The following is a 15,425-nucleotide window of genomic DNA, read 5'->3' as shown; positions in this document are numbered from 1 at the left end:
TTATCTGTTGCAGTGTAAGAACCCCTTTTCTTTACATACTGTGAACAGGTTTTGCTTTCAATGTGCTGTTTCCACTCTAGGAAGCTTGAGAAAGAAGGACATTTTTTATCCTCTGTCTCAGGTCCTCCAATTAAGTTTGTGTGGCACTGACGCTCGTGCCGTTTTAAATTATAACTGTGCGTGAACTGTTTATCACAAAATTTACACTGGTGCGGAAGAGATGTCTCGCCCTTTAAACAAGGCGCAATTTCATCTAGTTTCTCTGGATGGGCCTTAGAAACATGTTTCCAAAATTTTTTATTTTCTTTTACCACATTCAGAACACGAGTATTTCTTAACGTTGCTCATTATAACGCTATGTAAGTAGGCCTACCTAAACTGAAGAAAAACTAAATAAACACGCGGCACGTAACTAAATAGACACTATAGCTGGGCACACCAAACGAAATACACTAATCCCACAGGTACAGTAACGAACACTATGCACAAGTAGATATTCGAAAATATACACACGTAATTTTCTTCTCAAACCACTCGTACAATAAATACACTTTCCTGCTTTAAACACGAAATCGTCACTGCCCGGTTCTCTTCGTATGTATTCGTAGTGTACCTCATAAACATTACTATAGTTCGTTCGTTCGTTCAGCAGATCTCCTACAGTTCGTTCTTTTGCATTGTCAACTCAACGCCAGTGCGCCGTTCGGAAATCTTCGGCGTGTTCCGTAAGGGTTCGGCTGTGGTATCGAGGTGGAGCCCGAGTACGTCCCGTCAGGGGCTAACGTCGAGTAGCTCTCCCAGTGTTAGTCCCATAAGGCCAATGTATAGCCGCAATCATGCTGATTATCCCCTGTGCCAGGATGAATATTTTACCCTACTGATCCCTTCCATTTTCTCTCTCTGATTAGTGTTAAGGCGGGTTTGCACGGAATCGTCACGATTTATTGTTGCGTGTAAACAGGCCATTGTGGCGATTTATTGAAATTGGAATTGGATTGAATGGATGATGCCGGCCGGCGTCAGTTTGTACGGATCGTAACGACAGGTTGGAACATGTAAACAGTTGCAGCCACATGTCGCTACAATTTGACTCAGTTTGCGCTGGCTGTTCACAGGAGAGGTTGTTTTGAAATAGTGTTTATCTTCCTTGTGATCATGGCAGTTTCCAAGCAAAGTCCTCGTGAGTTCTTGAGTGAATTCATTGAACAATATCAGAGTTTTCCGTGTTTGTAGTTCGTTAAGAGCAAAGAATACCCTGACAGAAATAAAAAAGACCTGGCGTATGCAGAGCTTGTTAACAAATACAAGGAGTTTCATCCGTCGGCAGACAGAAGCACTGTAGTGAAAAATATCAGTGCATTGCGTACGGTATATAAAAAAGAACTAGCCAAAGTCAACAATTCGTTGAAATCCGGGGCATGTGCGGATGATGCATATAAACCTAGTTTGTAGTGCTTCGACCTTCTGCATTTTTTGAACAATCAGGACTCCGCAAGACCTGGTAGGAGTACAATGTATGATGGGGACAAAGATGTAAGTAAACCTAATTTTTATTTGTAGTAAAAGCAGTTTTATTATTTTGTCAAATTATTATAGACATCACATGCCAGAAATCAGTAGGCCTACATTAATTGTAAACAGTGGCGGCTGGTGGTATCTGAAGCTGGGTTTTCACCAACATTTTCAGCGTCACATTTTTATAGCTTATAGAAATAACAAGAAACGATCATCGTTAAGGAATGAACTGCATTCCTACTAAACCAAACTCCATGTCGCAAGAGCCCAGAAGGGCCATGGCCTACCAAGCGACTGCTGCTCAGCCCGAAGGCCTGCAGATTACGAGGTGTCGATTGGTCAGAACGACGGATCCTCTCGGCCGTTATTTTTGGCTTTCGAGACGGGGACATTCCCACTAAAATTGTAATATTTCCTGGCTAATTATATACTGTAACTACAGTTACCCTTACTTGATAAAGAAACGTTCTAAGCAATAATAAGTAATGTTCTTGGCCATAAAACATAACGACTTTTTACGGTTTTTGGAGACGCCGAGGTGCCGGATTTTTTTTTACATGCCAGTAAATCAACTGACTTGAGGAAAATGCTGGGGCTCTACCTTAATTAAGGCCACGGCCGCTTCCTTCCCTTTTCTAGGCCTTTCCTGTCACATCGTCGCCATAAGACATAACGACTTTTGACGGTTTTCGGAGACGCCGAGGTGCCGGAATTTTTTTACATGCCAGTAAATCAACTGACACGAGGCTGACTTATTTGAGCACCTTCAAATACCACCGGACTGAGCCAGGGTCGAACCTGCCACGTTGGGGTCAGAAGGCCAGTGCTTCAACCGTCTGAGACACTCAGCCTGGCAGAGTTACTTTTGCCTCACTTGAATTGAAAATTTACCGTCCCGTTTTTCATTGAAGCAAGATGTTGGTAATATTGTGAGTGGTCTGGTATGACCTGGAAAAGAAATTACCCAGCAAGTTGGCCGTGCGGTTAGTATCGCGTAGCTGTGAGCTTGCATTCTGGATATAGTGGGTTCGAACACCACTGTCGGAAGCTCTGAAGATGGTTTCCCGCGGTTTCCCACTTTCACAGCAGGCAAATGCTGTGGCTGTGCCTTAATTAAAGCTACGGTCACTTCCTTCCAACGCCTAACCCTGAAGTAATCTCCGCAGAGTGGTGCGATCTAACTGGGATATTTGGAACTGTTTCTCGTAGGGAACTTGCTAGTCTCGTGCAACTCCCGGAGACCGATACTGGCGAGCATACTGTGCACGCTGAGGCTCGTCCCTGCTGAGGTACATTGCGCCGCACTGTCCGCTAGGGAGTTGCCCTAGGAAAGCGAACCTCTTGAGTTTGATTCGAAGCCAGCAGCGTTTGTTGGTCCGTTACGAAGCATTTGTCCAGCGAACGACCGAAGATGGTTGAGTTTAACATGTTTTCGAATACATGTTAGGTTTATTAAACTAGAACATTAGAAGGAAAGACAAATGAAGTACAAAATTATTGGGAGTTGTGCAACCCTGCAACAATACCACGCACCGCCCCTGATTGTAACACGTATTAATGAATTGATTACATATATGATTCAAATTCATTTTCTGTCTATATAATTAAATATTTGCAACGTAATAAAGTGAAAAACATTACTATAAATAAAACAAAATTATCATAAATAATTAACCGGCGAGTTGGCCGTGCGGTTAGGGGCGCGCAGCTGTGAGCTTGCATCCGGAAGATAGTGGGTGGGTTCGAGCGCCACTGTCGAAAGCTCTGAAAAATGGTTTTCCTTGGTTTGCCATTTTCACACTAGGAAAATACTGGGGCTGTGCCTTAATTAAGGCCACGGCCGCTTCCTTCTCTTTCCTAGACCTTTCCTCTCACACCGTCGCCATAATACCTATCTGTGTCGGTGCGACTTAAAGCAAATAGCAAAAAGAATTCCAAACGTGTTCTCAACTACTCGCCGTGCCCTGGATATGCGATAGTTGATATTTTTCTCTCGTTATTAAGTGAATCCCAATTGTAAGGCTTAATAAGGTCAGGTCGCAATGCGAAGGCATCAATGCTCACAAAAACATATTCCAGATCAAGATCGAAGGTAACTGGTACAGGTTCAGGAATAACCAATCGGTTATTTACGAGGTTTTCGTAGAAAAGAGTGTTATTTATCACACCTCCATCAGATATTCTACCGTTCGTTCCTACACCACAATATATACTGTAAATTCCCAGGCAGCGTTTGCTATAGCCATCAAGACTATACCGTGTGTCTTTTTGTACGGTAGTTGCAGTAATAGGAACCGCTATCTTTTGGGGGAACAATCCTAACATGTTTGCCATCGGTCGGACCCAAAAAATGAGGAAACTGCCATTTGTCTTCAAAATCGGAAGCGATTTTCAACCACTCATTTGCCGTTTTAGGAAATTGGAACGAAAAAAACCATTTAATTAAATTATTTTACATTAAATTGCATACGATTTACATTAAAGTAATTTACATTAAATTAATGTATTTTCGACAGACAGACAGACAGACAGACAGACAGACAGACAGACAGACAGACAGACAGACAGACAGACAGACAGACAGACAGACAATTTTGTTTTTCTACCCAAGTTGTATATCTGGCCAATGACATTTTTCGTTATATTCATCTGCTGTAGCCGTCCATTCTTGTACGTTTTGTAGACACCGAAAATATATGCTCTATTTTGTTTCAGGAAGATCCTGAATTTACGGATCAAGAATAATTCCATCAACGAGAGGTAACCCATCCTCTATCATCGGCTCTGTCTCCACCAGGAGATGATGGATCAACTATATCACGAAGTGTGATACCATCACCAATTGTGCTGCGGCCAAAGCGGAAAAAGAACCTGACTCCGACAGATGAGGTGATACAGCTAACGGGACAGCAACTAAAAGCTATTCGTCCTGATGATGGATTCGAAGCCTACGGAAAGTATATAGACCATAAGCTACGTTCTCTTAAAGGTAGCCAGGTCGTATCCGCTCGAAAACTCATTAACGACGTGATTTTTGATGGGGAGCTTGAAGCACTCAAAGCACTCACCAATGATTTTAAAGTAATGAACAGTCACCCAAACCGTTCATTCGAATATAATGACTATCAACAATTTTACCCTAAACAAAAACCTTACCCCTACCTTAAATTCTCTTACCCTCAGGGGCGTGCAGATGTGAACTTGCATCCGGGAGATAGTGGGTTCGAACTCCACTGTCGGCATCCCTGAAGAAGGCTTTCCGTGGTTTCCCATGTTCACACCAGTCAAATGCTCGGGCTGCACCTTAATTAATGCCACGGCCGCTTCCTTCCCACTCCTAGCCCTTTCCTATCCCATCGTCGCCATAAGACCTATCTGTGTCAGTGCGACGTAAAACAGATTCTAAAAAAAAAGAAATCTTACCCTCAGGTACCCTACCCTCAACAAGAGAATCCTTGTTCATCCAATACCGTTCAACGACTTAACACGATACTCCCAAACTCTCAAACAAACTTGAACAACCCAACTCTCAACAACCCGACACTCGTATGTATGTATGTATGTATGTATGTATGTTTAGTCCTCAGCCCGAAGGCTGGTTGGATCAGCAACCCGAATCTCAACGACACAATTCTCAACAATCCACTTATTTAAACAACATGTAAAAAATGAAGTGAAATGTCGTATGGCTTTTAGTGCCGGGATATCCCAGGACGGGTTCGGCTCGCCAGGTGCAGGTCTTTCTATTTGACCCCCGTAGGCGACCTGCGCGTCGTGATGAGGATGAAATGGTGATAAAGACAACACATACACCCAGCCCCCGTGCCATTGGAATTAACCAATTAAGATCAAAATCCCCCACCCTGCCTGGAATCAAACTCGGGACCCTCTGAACCGAAGGCCAGTACGCTGACCGTTCAGCCAACGAGTCGGACTATCTATCTTTTTTTTCTGAGATAGAAACAAATGTCAAGTTCAAGTAACACAAATCCCAACCAATCAATGGAAAACGTTTCTACCTACTTTTCAAATTTCTCGGAGTAACAGGACATATTGATGTGTTCAACATGTTCTATGATTATTTACTTTATTTTGTATTACATTTAGTTATAGTTTGTATTATATATGCTTTTAAAGTAAAGTAAATAAAAAAACTGTTAATTGACATACATGCATGAATTATTTTAGTACTTTGTAGATAGCCTCACTGGTTTCTGGAGTTAATTTGCAGAGAACTGGGTTAGAAATGGCAGTTGAAAATTTCATGTCCTTAAAGCTCCTTCCGGTGGCAAGAAATCGTAATGTCACTGAGTCTTTCATGAGGAGATATCGCTTTTCTCATAGCAGTATCATTTTTTCACAATAAAAGGAGAAACTAAACTTAACAACTCAACGTAAGTCTCTTCATCCATCCTCAAATAATTCCTCCAGTCATTGGGTTAATTTCGCAACTCTTTCAAAAATTTGATATGAGGAAACGCCCTTTCCTTCAGCAACCACTGGCGACCAAGGGCGCCCATAGCATAGTTTGTAGGGGGAGCCTAGACCTGGGGGTATGCAGTATTTTTAATATTTTGGAAGACGAATGGCGACTTGTATTCCACGGTAGAATACATCCCACGGTATCCCCTACAACTTTTTACAATCATTTTCTTGAAAGAAAAACACCTATATTTGATTATATCCTTTCCCTGAGAGCTAGAGGGGGCCACGTCCCCCCCTTGCCGCCGGTCATGGGCGCCCTTGCTGGCGACACCACTTGCTTCTTGGTCTTCGCGACGTTTTCACCTTTCTCTCCAAACAAATGACGCATATAGACCACAACAGTACTTCCTTCATCGCAACAACAGCTGACTGCGTTGTACCGCGGTCGACAATAAATATTTTACAAGACATCGCTGCTTGTAAACAGTACTCACTCTTTCGATTTATTTATAACAATGAAATGTTACAATCACAACGTCACAATTTATCGCAACTGTAAACCCGCCTTTATATAGAGCATGGTTGCCTAGTTACGCTTCCTCTTAAAACAGTGATTACCTTTCCGAACCTGACGGTATTAGAGCAGTCGAAGCCTAGGGAGTCTGTCATTTTCACGCCCTTCGTGGCCTTTGTCTTTCTTTGGCCGATACCTCCATTTTTCGAAGTGTCGGATTCCTTCCAGTTTTTCTCTCCGATTAGTGTTATATAGAGAATGGTTGACCGGGCGAGTTGGCCGTGTGCGTAGAGGCGCGTGGCTGTGAGCTTGCATCCGGGAGATAGTAGGTTCGAATCCCACTATCGGCATACCTGAAGATGGTTTTCCGTGGTTTCCCATTTTCACACCAGGCAAATGCTGGGGCTGTACCTTAATTAAGGCCACGGCCGCTTCCTTCCAACTCCTAGGCCTTTCCTATCCCATCGTCGCCATAAGACCTATCTGTGTCGGTGCGACGTAAAGCCCCTAGCAAAAGAGAATGGTTGCCTAGTTTTAGTTAATCTTAAAACAATAATCACAACAACCACCACCACCACTCTGTAAACTTTCCGTCCTAGCAGTCAGTTTCAGCACAGACGCATGTATTTTTGTTTGTAAGTTTGCGAATGTCCGCCTCTGTGGTGTAGAGGTTAGTGTGATTAGCTGCCACCCCGGCTCTGCCACGAAATTTGAAAAGTGGTACGAGGGCTGGAACGGGGTCCACTCAGCCTCGGGAGGTCAACTGAGTAGAGGTGGGTTCGATTCACACCTCGGCCATCCTGGAAGTGGTTTTCCGTGGTTTCTCACTTCTCCTCCAGGCAAATCCCGCGATGGTACCTAACTTAAGTCCACGGCCGCTTCCTTCCCTCTTCCTTGTCTATCCCTCCCAATCTTCTCATCTTACGCAAGGCCTATGTTCAGCATAGCAGGTGAGGCCGCCTGGGCGAAGTACTGGTCATCCTCCCCAGTTGTATCCCCGACCCAGAGTCTGAAGCTCCAGGACACTGCCCTCGAGGCGGTAGAGGTGGGATCCCTCGCTGAATCCGAGGGAAAAACCGACCCTGGAGGCTAAACAGATAAAGAAGAAAAAGAAGTTTGTGAATAATTGTATTTCATATTTATATGCAAATTATTTTTAAGGTTTTTTAAATTTTTAATTTCGTGTGGCTATTTCTAGCCGAGTGCCTTTGTAATGCAGACCCTCCGATGAGGGTGGGCGGCATCCGCCATTTGTAGGTAACTGCGTGTTATTGTGGTGGAGGATAGTGTTTATGTGTGGTGTGTGAGTTGCAGGGATGTTGGGGACAGCACAAACACCCAATTAAGGTTAAAATCCCCGACCCGGCCGGGAATCGAACCCGGGACCCTCTGAGCCGAAGGCCAAAACGCTGACCATTCAGCCAACGAGTCGGACATTTTTAAGGTATTCGTATACAATACAAAATGAAACGTAAATGGCATATGGGGCGCGGCACATAAACTGAAGTCGAAATACGCTTATATGTTGAAGTGATATGTGTAGACATATTTAAAATTCTGCATCCCTTGTGGGGATCGAACCCACGACCTTTGGATTAGAAGTCCAACGCGCTATCCTCTGCGCCAAAGGGACGGTGTGTTACGAAACTTGTTCAGATGAGCTGTTCATATTCGCCAGCCAAGCGAAAGTGGTCGTCCTTGGGAAAGCCTAAATGTTCTAACCCGCGGAGTTCTGTTCTCCAGAGCAGAGATGCTTCCCTTTTTCACGTAGATTTACGTTCCTCGACAACGGGTACAATGAAAGGTAAATTTTAAGACGCTTTTAGTGTTTAAGTACCGTGCGTATATCGCCGAGAGTATTTAACTTACGATGATTATATTGACAAATAAAAGAGGAGGCTACCTGCTGCAAGAATTAAAAAAATGAACAAGTAGTTTTCATGAAGACCGCCACTGTGGTGTAGTGGTTAGTGTGATTAGCTGCCACCCCCGGAGGCCCGGGTTCGATTCCCACCTCAGCCATCCTGGAAGTGGTTTTCCGTGGTTTCCCACTTCTCCTCAAGGCAAATGCCGGGGTGGTACCTAACTTATGGCCACGGCCGCTTCCTTCCTTCTTCCTTGCCTATCATTTCCAATCTTCCCATCCCCCCCCCCGCAACGTCCCTGTTCAGCATAGCAGGTGAGGCTGCCTGGGCGAGGTACTGGTCATCCTCCCCAGTTGTATCTCCGACCTAGAGTCTGAAGCTCCAGGACACTGCCCTTGAGGCGATAGAGATGGGATCCCTCGCTGAGTCCGAGGGAAAAACCAATCCTGGAGGGTAAAAAGAAAGAAAGAAAGAAAGAAAGAAAGAAAGAAAGAAAGAAAGAAAGTTTTCATGAAATAGGGCTTCAAAGTAAGGCAAAATTTGTGCTAAATATGTGACGTCACACGCATACTCTGTTGTAAGATGGCGCTGTGTTGAATCGCGCGCTCAGTTGGTGGTTAGCTGTCTTTGTAAATACATCGTGGTCAGTTGTACACAATACGAAATTTCTTTATTCCTTCCTTAACCCTCCAGGGTTGGTTTTTCCCTCGGACTCGGCGAGGGATTCCACCTCTATCGCCTCAAGGGCAGTGTCCTGGAGCTTCAGATTTTGGGTCGGGGATACAACTCTGGAGGAGGACCGGTACCTCACCTGCTATGCTGAACAGGGGCCTTGTGAGAGGATGGTCAGATTGAAAGGGATAGACAAGGAAGAGGGAAGGAAGCGGCCGTGGCCTTAAGTGAGGTACCATCCCGGCATTTGCTTGGAGGAGAAGTGGGAAATCACGGAAAACCACTTCGAGGATGGCTGACGTGGGAATCGAACCCACCTCTACTCTGTTGACCTCCCGAGACTGAGTAGACTCCGTTCCAGCCCTCGTAACACTTTTCAAAAAATTTCGTGGGAATCGAACCCGCTCCTCCGGGGGTGTCAGCTAATCACGCTAACCACCACACCACAGAGGCGGACAACACGAAATTTAATAATGGAAAATAAAGATTGACATACAGCCTCCGTGGCTCAGGCGGCAGCGCGCCGGCCTCTGACCGCTGGGTTCCGTGGTTTCGATCCCGGTCACTCCATTTGTTAGTTGTACTTCCTCTTAAAACAATAATCACCAACCAACCACCTCACTCCATTTGAGATTTGTGCTGGACAAAGCGGAGGCGGAACAGGTTTTTCTCCGGGTACTCCGGTTTTCCTTGTCATAATTCATTCCAGCAACACTCTCCAGTATCATTTCATTTCATCCGTCATTCATTAATCATTGCCCCAGAGGAGTGCGACAGGCTTCGGCAGCCGGCACAATTCCTATCCTCGCCGTTAGATGGGGGCTTCGTTCATTCCATTCCTGACCCGGTCGAATGACTGGAAACGGACTGGATTCACCCGCATACTCTGTTCTAAGATGGCGCTGTGTTGACTCGCACGCTCAGTTGGAGGTTAGCTGTCGTTGAGAATATATCGTGATCATTTTTATAGAATGACAAATTTAAGATACGCGTAACCTTTATTGGACGTACTCGATTTATGGTAGTCTCCATATATATTCATCCTTCCATCTATTTTGGCGATTTGAAAATGTTTATCTTCAGTGCACTAATGCGTTAATGATTAACGACGAGTTTGATATTGATTTTTATGTGATAATCATCATCATAATGACCGATTTTAATATTGACATCCAAAGAAATGAAAAGGCATTTGATTTTCTCAAGCATCACTTTAATTTAAATATTGTGCCGAGCAACTGTCCAGCACATTGGGCAATTCATTTATTAATCTTACTTTTACTCGTAATATTACTCCCGAACTCTTAAATTATGTCTGATATTTTTCATATCACAGACCCATACTTCACCCAGTTAATACCCACATTCCAAGTGTACTACGTTCTCTTGAATAAAATGTATTATCCGCATAATAGTTGTCTTTTATTTCTTATAAGCCAGTCTACGAAACACTCAAAACCCTGCAGTCGTTTACCCCTATCGGTGGGGGTGGTAGAATAACACCCACGGTATCCCCTGCCTGCCGAAAGAGGCAATTAAAAGTGGCCTCCGGGGCTCTTAAGATGGGAGTGTGGATTGGCGATCCCCCTATGGGTGAGGGCGGTAGAATAACACCCACGGCATTCCCTTGCTGTCGTAACAGGCGACTGTGGGGCTGTTAACGTGGGAGCATGGGTTGGCGAAAACGGGGCCCTTAGCTGAGTCTTGGCATTGCTTCTACTTACTTGCTCCAGGATTCTCACTTTCATTTATCCTATCTTACCTCCCGTGGTCAACTCTTGTTCCTTTCTGACCCCGACGGTACCTATTAGGTTGCGAGGCCTGCGGAGTCTTTCATTTTCACTTCCTTCATGACCCTTGTCTTCGTTTGGCAGATACCTTCATTTGTCGTAGTGTTGAACCCTTCATTTTTTCCCTCTCTGAATAATGTTAGTAGAGCATGGTTGCCTGCTTGTACTTCCTCTTAAAACAATAATCACCACTACCACATGCTCGTTTTGAGCTGTCAGTGTACAGATGGCGTGTCATGACATTAGGAGATGAATACCCTTGAGCGGAGCTTTTAAAGGTCATAATATGAAAATAAAGTTGGAATTCAAGAGGACAAATTGGGTCAAGTGTTCAATTATATCCGTCTCTGCAGTGTAGTGGTTAGTGTGATTAGCTAACACCTCCGGTGGCGCTGGTTCGATTCTCGGCTCTGCCACGAAATTTGGAAAAGTGGTACGAAGTGGAATGGAACCCACTCAGCCTCATGAAGTCAACTGAGTAGAGGGGCTCGGCTCCCACGTCAACCATCTTCGAAGTGGTTTTCCGTGATTTCCCACTTCTCTTCCAGGTAAATGCCGGGATGGTACCTAACTTAAGGCCGCGGCCGCTTCCTTCCCTCTTCCTTGTCTATCGCTCCAGATCTTCCTATTCCCCCTCCATGGTCCTCCTTTCCAAGCTTATATCCCCTTCTGACCCAAAGTCTTAAGCTCCGGGACACTGTCCTTGAGGCGATAGAGGTGGGATCAAATACAGTAGAGACAATACGCGACACTCAGCGAGATATCGAGGGACAGCTATTAGAGCTCTCTCTAGCGGGTAGACCTGAGAACTACTGATTCTGTCACAAGAGCACGTGTATTTGTGTGCGAAGTTTTCGGTGTTATTTATGCGTTTTCAGTGATTTGACATAATTAAATAGTAGCGTGTGTCATTCCTTAATATCTCAACATGAGGGGAAAGGTATGTGCTGTGTTTGGCTGCAGTAACTATGAAGCAGAGAAGAATGCGCGGTCTTTCTTTCGCTTCTCTCGTGACAAGAAAATGTAAGTAATATTGTGTTTGCATATATATTCTTCCAGTGACAAAGAGATTTTTATAGTACTTCATAATCTTCTGACCTGCTCGACCCATATTTTAACGGGCTTAAAATATAATACGCATATTTTATTGTATAGTGCAGCAGTTAAACTTCAATACCGATGTGTTGTTGTAGGTGTGATCTGTGGGTTTTGAAATGTCACAGAAATGATTTGGATAAGGTGTACAAGAAAGAAGGGACGTTACGCTTTTATAAAAATTATAAGATCTGTTGAGATCATTTCCAGGCCAGCAACTTTAGAAATCCTCGACTATACAGCCAAGGGTATGTTATATTTTTACTCTAATTGTACGTAAATATTCCTCAAAGCATCACTATCGACAACATTTTCATACTTTTCTTTCTTTTATCCCTCTTCTCAGATTAAAGCCGGGATTTTATAGATTTTCTTTCTGTTAGTAGGCTTCATGGTAAGAGGAAAATTGTCCAGCTTTTAAATGTTAATTCATTGCATCATGTGTGTAAGGAATATGGCGATATTTTTATTGACAAGTGTCTTAATGTGATGACACAATGTTTTTAAATTAGAAAAAAGACAAATCTAACCGTAAAAGTTCAGACAGGAATGCTAAAGCAAAAAAGGTAATGCATAAATGAAAGATCAACCCATTTCACAGCAGTCCATTTCACATCTTGTTTTTATGTCTGATTTCAGTCTTTAAGTAATATTATTTTAGTCCGCCTCTGTGGTGTAGTGGTTAGCGTGATTAGCTGCCACCCCCGGAGGCCCGTCCACTCAGCCTCGGGAGGTCAACTGAGTAGAGGTGGGTTCGATTCCCACCTCAGCCATCCTGGAAGTGGTTTTCCGTGATTTCCCACTTCTCCTCCAGGCGAATGCCGGGATGGTACCTAACATAAGGCCACGGCCGCTTCCTTCCCTCTTGCTTGTCTATCCCTTCCAATCTCCCCATCCCTCCACAAGGCCCCTGTTCAGCATAGCAGGTGAGGCCGCCTGGGCGAGGTACTGGTCATTCTCCCCAGTTGTATCCCCGACCAAGAGTCTGAAGCTCCAGGACACTGCCCTTGAGGCGGTAGAGGTGGGATCCCTCGCTGTGTCCGAGGGAAAAGCCGACCCTGGAGGGTAAACAGATGATGATGATGATGATGAAGTAATATCCTTTTAAATAATTCTTCATTCATTTCTCCAGAGTTGCTTTAGCAAATTCGAAGTTAATATCTCAATAATACTTTCTTTCTAGACGTAATTTATTTATCCATTTTCGTATATGCATTTCCATTGATATTTGAATTTAGCGCGACTTTTCAGGTCAAGTCACTAGAAGCGCCACCGTCGAATTGTCTCCCATTTTAACAAGGCTAAATCCGTAAGTGTCGCGTATTGTCTCTACTGTATTTGGTGGGATCCCTCACCAACTCTGGAGGGTAAACGGATTAAGAAAGAAATTATTGATTTATATGACAAGGAGTGAGGGATTGGAATAATTTATCATGCGAAATGTTCGATAAATTTTCAAGTTCTTTCAAAATGTGTGAGAAAAAGCTAGGTAAACAATTCATAGCGAATCTGCCACCTGGGTAACAGACCTAAATGCAGATCATTGTTTGTTTGTTTGTTTGTTTGATTGATTGATTGATTGATTGATTGATTGATTGATTGATTGATTGATAAAATGAAACACATAACTCTAAAACTAGTTCGTATGGGATGGGAAGATTGGATGGGATATACAAGGAGGAGGAAAGTTAAGTGTCCGTGGCCTTAAGGTAGGTACCATCCCGACATTTGCCTAGAGGAGAAGTGGGAAACCACTTCGAGGATGGCTGAGGTGGGAATGTAACACCCCCCTCTACTCAGTTGACCTCCCGGGGTGGAGTGGACCCCGTTCCAGCCCTCGTACCACTTATCGAATTTCGTAGCAGACCCGGGAATCGAGCCCGGGCCTCCGGGAGTGGCACCTAATCACACTAACCATTACAGCACGGAAGCGGACTTAATAACAATCAACGTCACAATAAAGATCTGTAAAAAGGCACTTCGCACGTAATTAAAAGTTAATACAAATCCTAAAAGCAAACCTTCAAGGAAGTACCCGTACAGTTTAAATAAAACTAACCACATGTAGGCTACCTATAACAGTTACTCGTACAATAAACAAACACTTTTTCTCCAGTTAGTTATACGTGATTGGGAGCGAATAGTATTCTATTCTATTCATTCTTCTACTCCTTCTTTATCTGTTTACCCTCCAGGGTCGGTTTTTCCCTCGGACTCAGCGAGGGATCCCACCTCTACCGCCTCAAGGGCAGTGTTCTGGAGCTTCAGACTCTGGGTCGGGGTATACAATGGGGAGGATGACTAGTACCTCGCCCACGCAGTCTCACCTGCTATGCTGAACAGGGGCCTTGAGAGAGGATGGGAAGATTGGAAGGGGCAGACAAGGAAGAGGGAAGGAAGCGGACGTGGCCTTAGGTTAGGTACCATTCCGGCATTTGCCTGGAGAAGTGAGAAACCACGGAAAACCACTTCCAGTCGGATGGCTGAGGTGGGAATGGAGCCAACCTCTACTCAGTTGACATTCCGAGGATGAGTGGGCCCCGTTCCAGCCCTCGTACCACTTTTAAAATTCCGTGGCAGAGCCAGTAATCGAACCCGAGCCTCCGGGAGTGGCAGCTAAACACTAACCACTACACCATAGAGGCGGACTCTATTCATTCACATCTTGTAATAAATGGTCAGGAACTGCTCTCTTATTGGCTTCTATTCCCATCACACCAAAGTAAAACACACGTTGTATATAACTTGTTCAGACTGAAAGCGACCACAGGTCTAAGATGACCTCGGTGTACGCATTGCATCACAATAGCGTGACTGTTGGTTCTCGTTCATGGCTGTCCCTTTGGCGCAGAGGATAGCGCGTTGGACTTCTAATCCAAAGGTCGTGGGTTCGATCCCCACAAGGGATGCTGAATTTTAAATATGTTTAGGAGTGTCAGGTAATCGTGAAAAGTTTAAAAAACAAAATTAAATGTGGATAGGAATTCTCGTGAAACATAGCACTTCTTAAAAATTGTATACAGTTAAGTGATGTTCTAAAACAGTACACCACACAGGCGGACATTATTATTATTATTATTATTATTATTATTATTATTATTATTATTATTATTATTATTATTCATTTTCCTTAAGGGGTGGTAGATGGAGAAAGGGCAAGCCCCGCATATAGGGAAGTGCCTCCATCCCCCACATATACGTGTACATAAACTCTACTGATTTTACTGTATGTAGATAAATTTAAATTTACATATTTACACACAAACACTGTACTCTTAGAATAATAATAATCTTGATTTATTTTATACAAATTAGAGTAAGAATACCCAATCATTTTACTCTCATTCTTCTTCTTCTTAATCTATTTAAACCCCCCACCCCCCCGGGTCGGTTTCTCCCTCGGACTCAGCGAGGGATCTCACCTCTACCGCCTCAAGGGCAGTGTCCTGGAGGTTCAGACTCTGGGTCGGGGGATACAACTGGAGAGGATGACCAGTACCTCATCCAGGTGGCCTCACCTGCTATGCTGAACAGGGACCTTGTGAGGGG

At 44.1% G+C, this 15,425-nt stretch overlaps 2 non-coding genes across 2 annotated transcripts; one reads left to right on the top strand and one right to left on the bottom strand.

Moving 5' to 3' along the window:
• Positions 1 to 8,014: 8,014 nt before the first annotated feature.
• On the bottom strand, positions 8,015 to 8,087 carry TRNAR-UCU (transfer RNA arginine (anticodon UCU)). The gene has a single exon. It is a non-coding gene; the product is annotated as a tRNA-Arg (tRNA).
• Positions 8,088 to 14,712: 6,625 nt separating this feature from the next.
• On the top strand, positions 14,713 to 14,785 carry TRNAR-UCU (transfer RNA arginine (anticodon UCU)). The gene has a single exon. It is a non-coding gene; the product is annotated as a tRNA-Arg (tRNA).
• Positions 14,786 to 15,425: the final 640 nt, after the last annotated feature.

Source organism: Anabrus simplex, chromosome 3 (genome assembly GCF_040414725.1).
Source record: "Anabrus simplex isolate iqAnaSimp1 chromosome 3, ASM4041472v1, whole genome shotgun sequence".
NCBI classification, from domain to species: domain Eukaryota; kingdom Metazoa; phylum Arthropoda; class Insecta; order Orthoptera; family Tettigoniidae; genus Anabrus; species Anabrus simplex.
This window is presented reverse-complemented; position numbering and strand designations above follow the sequence as displayed.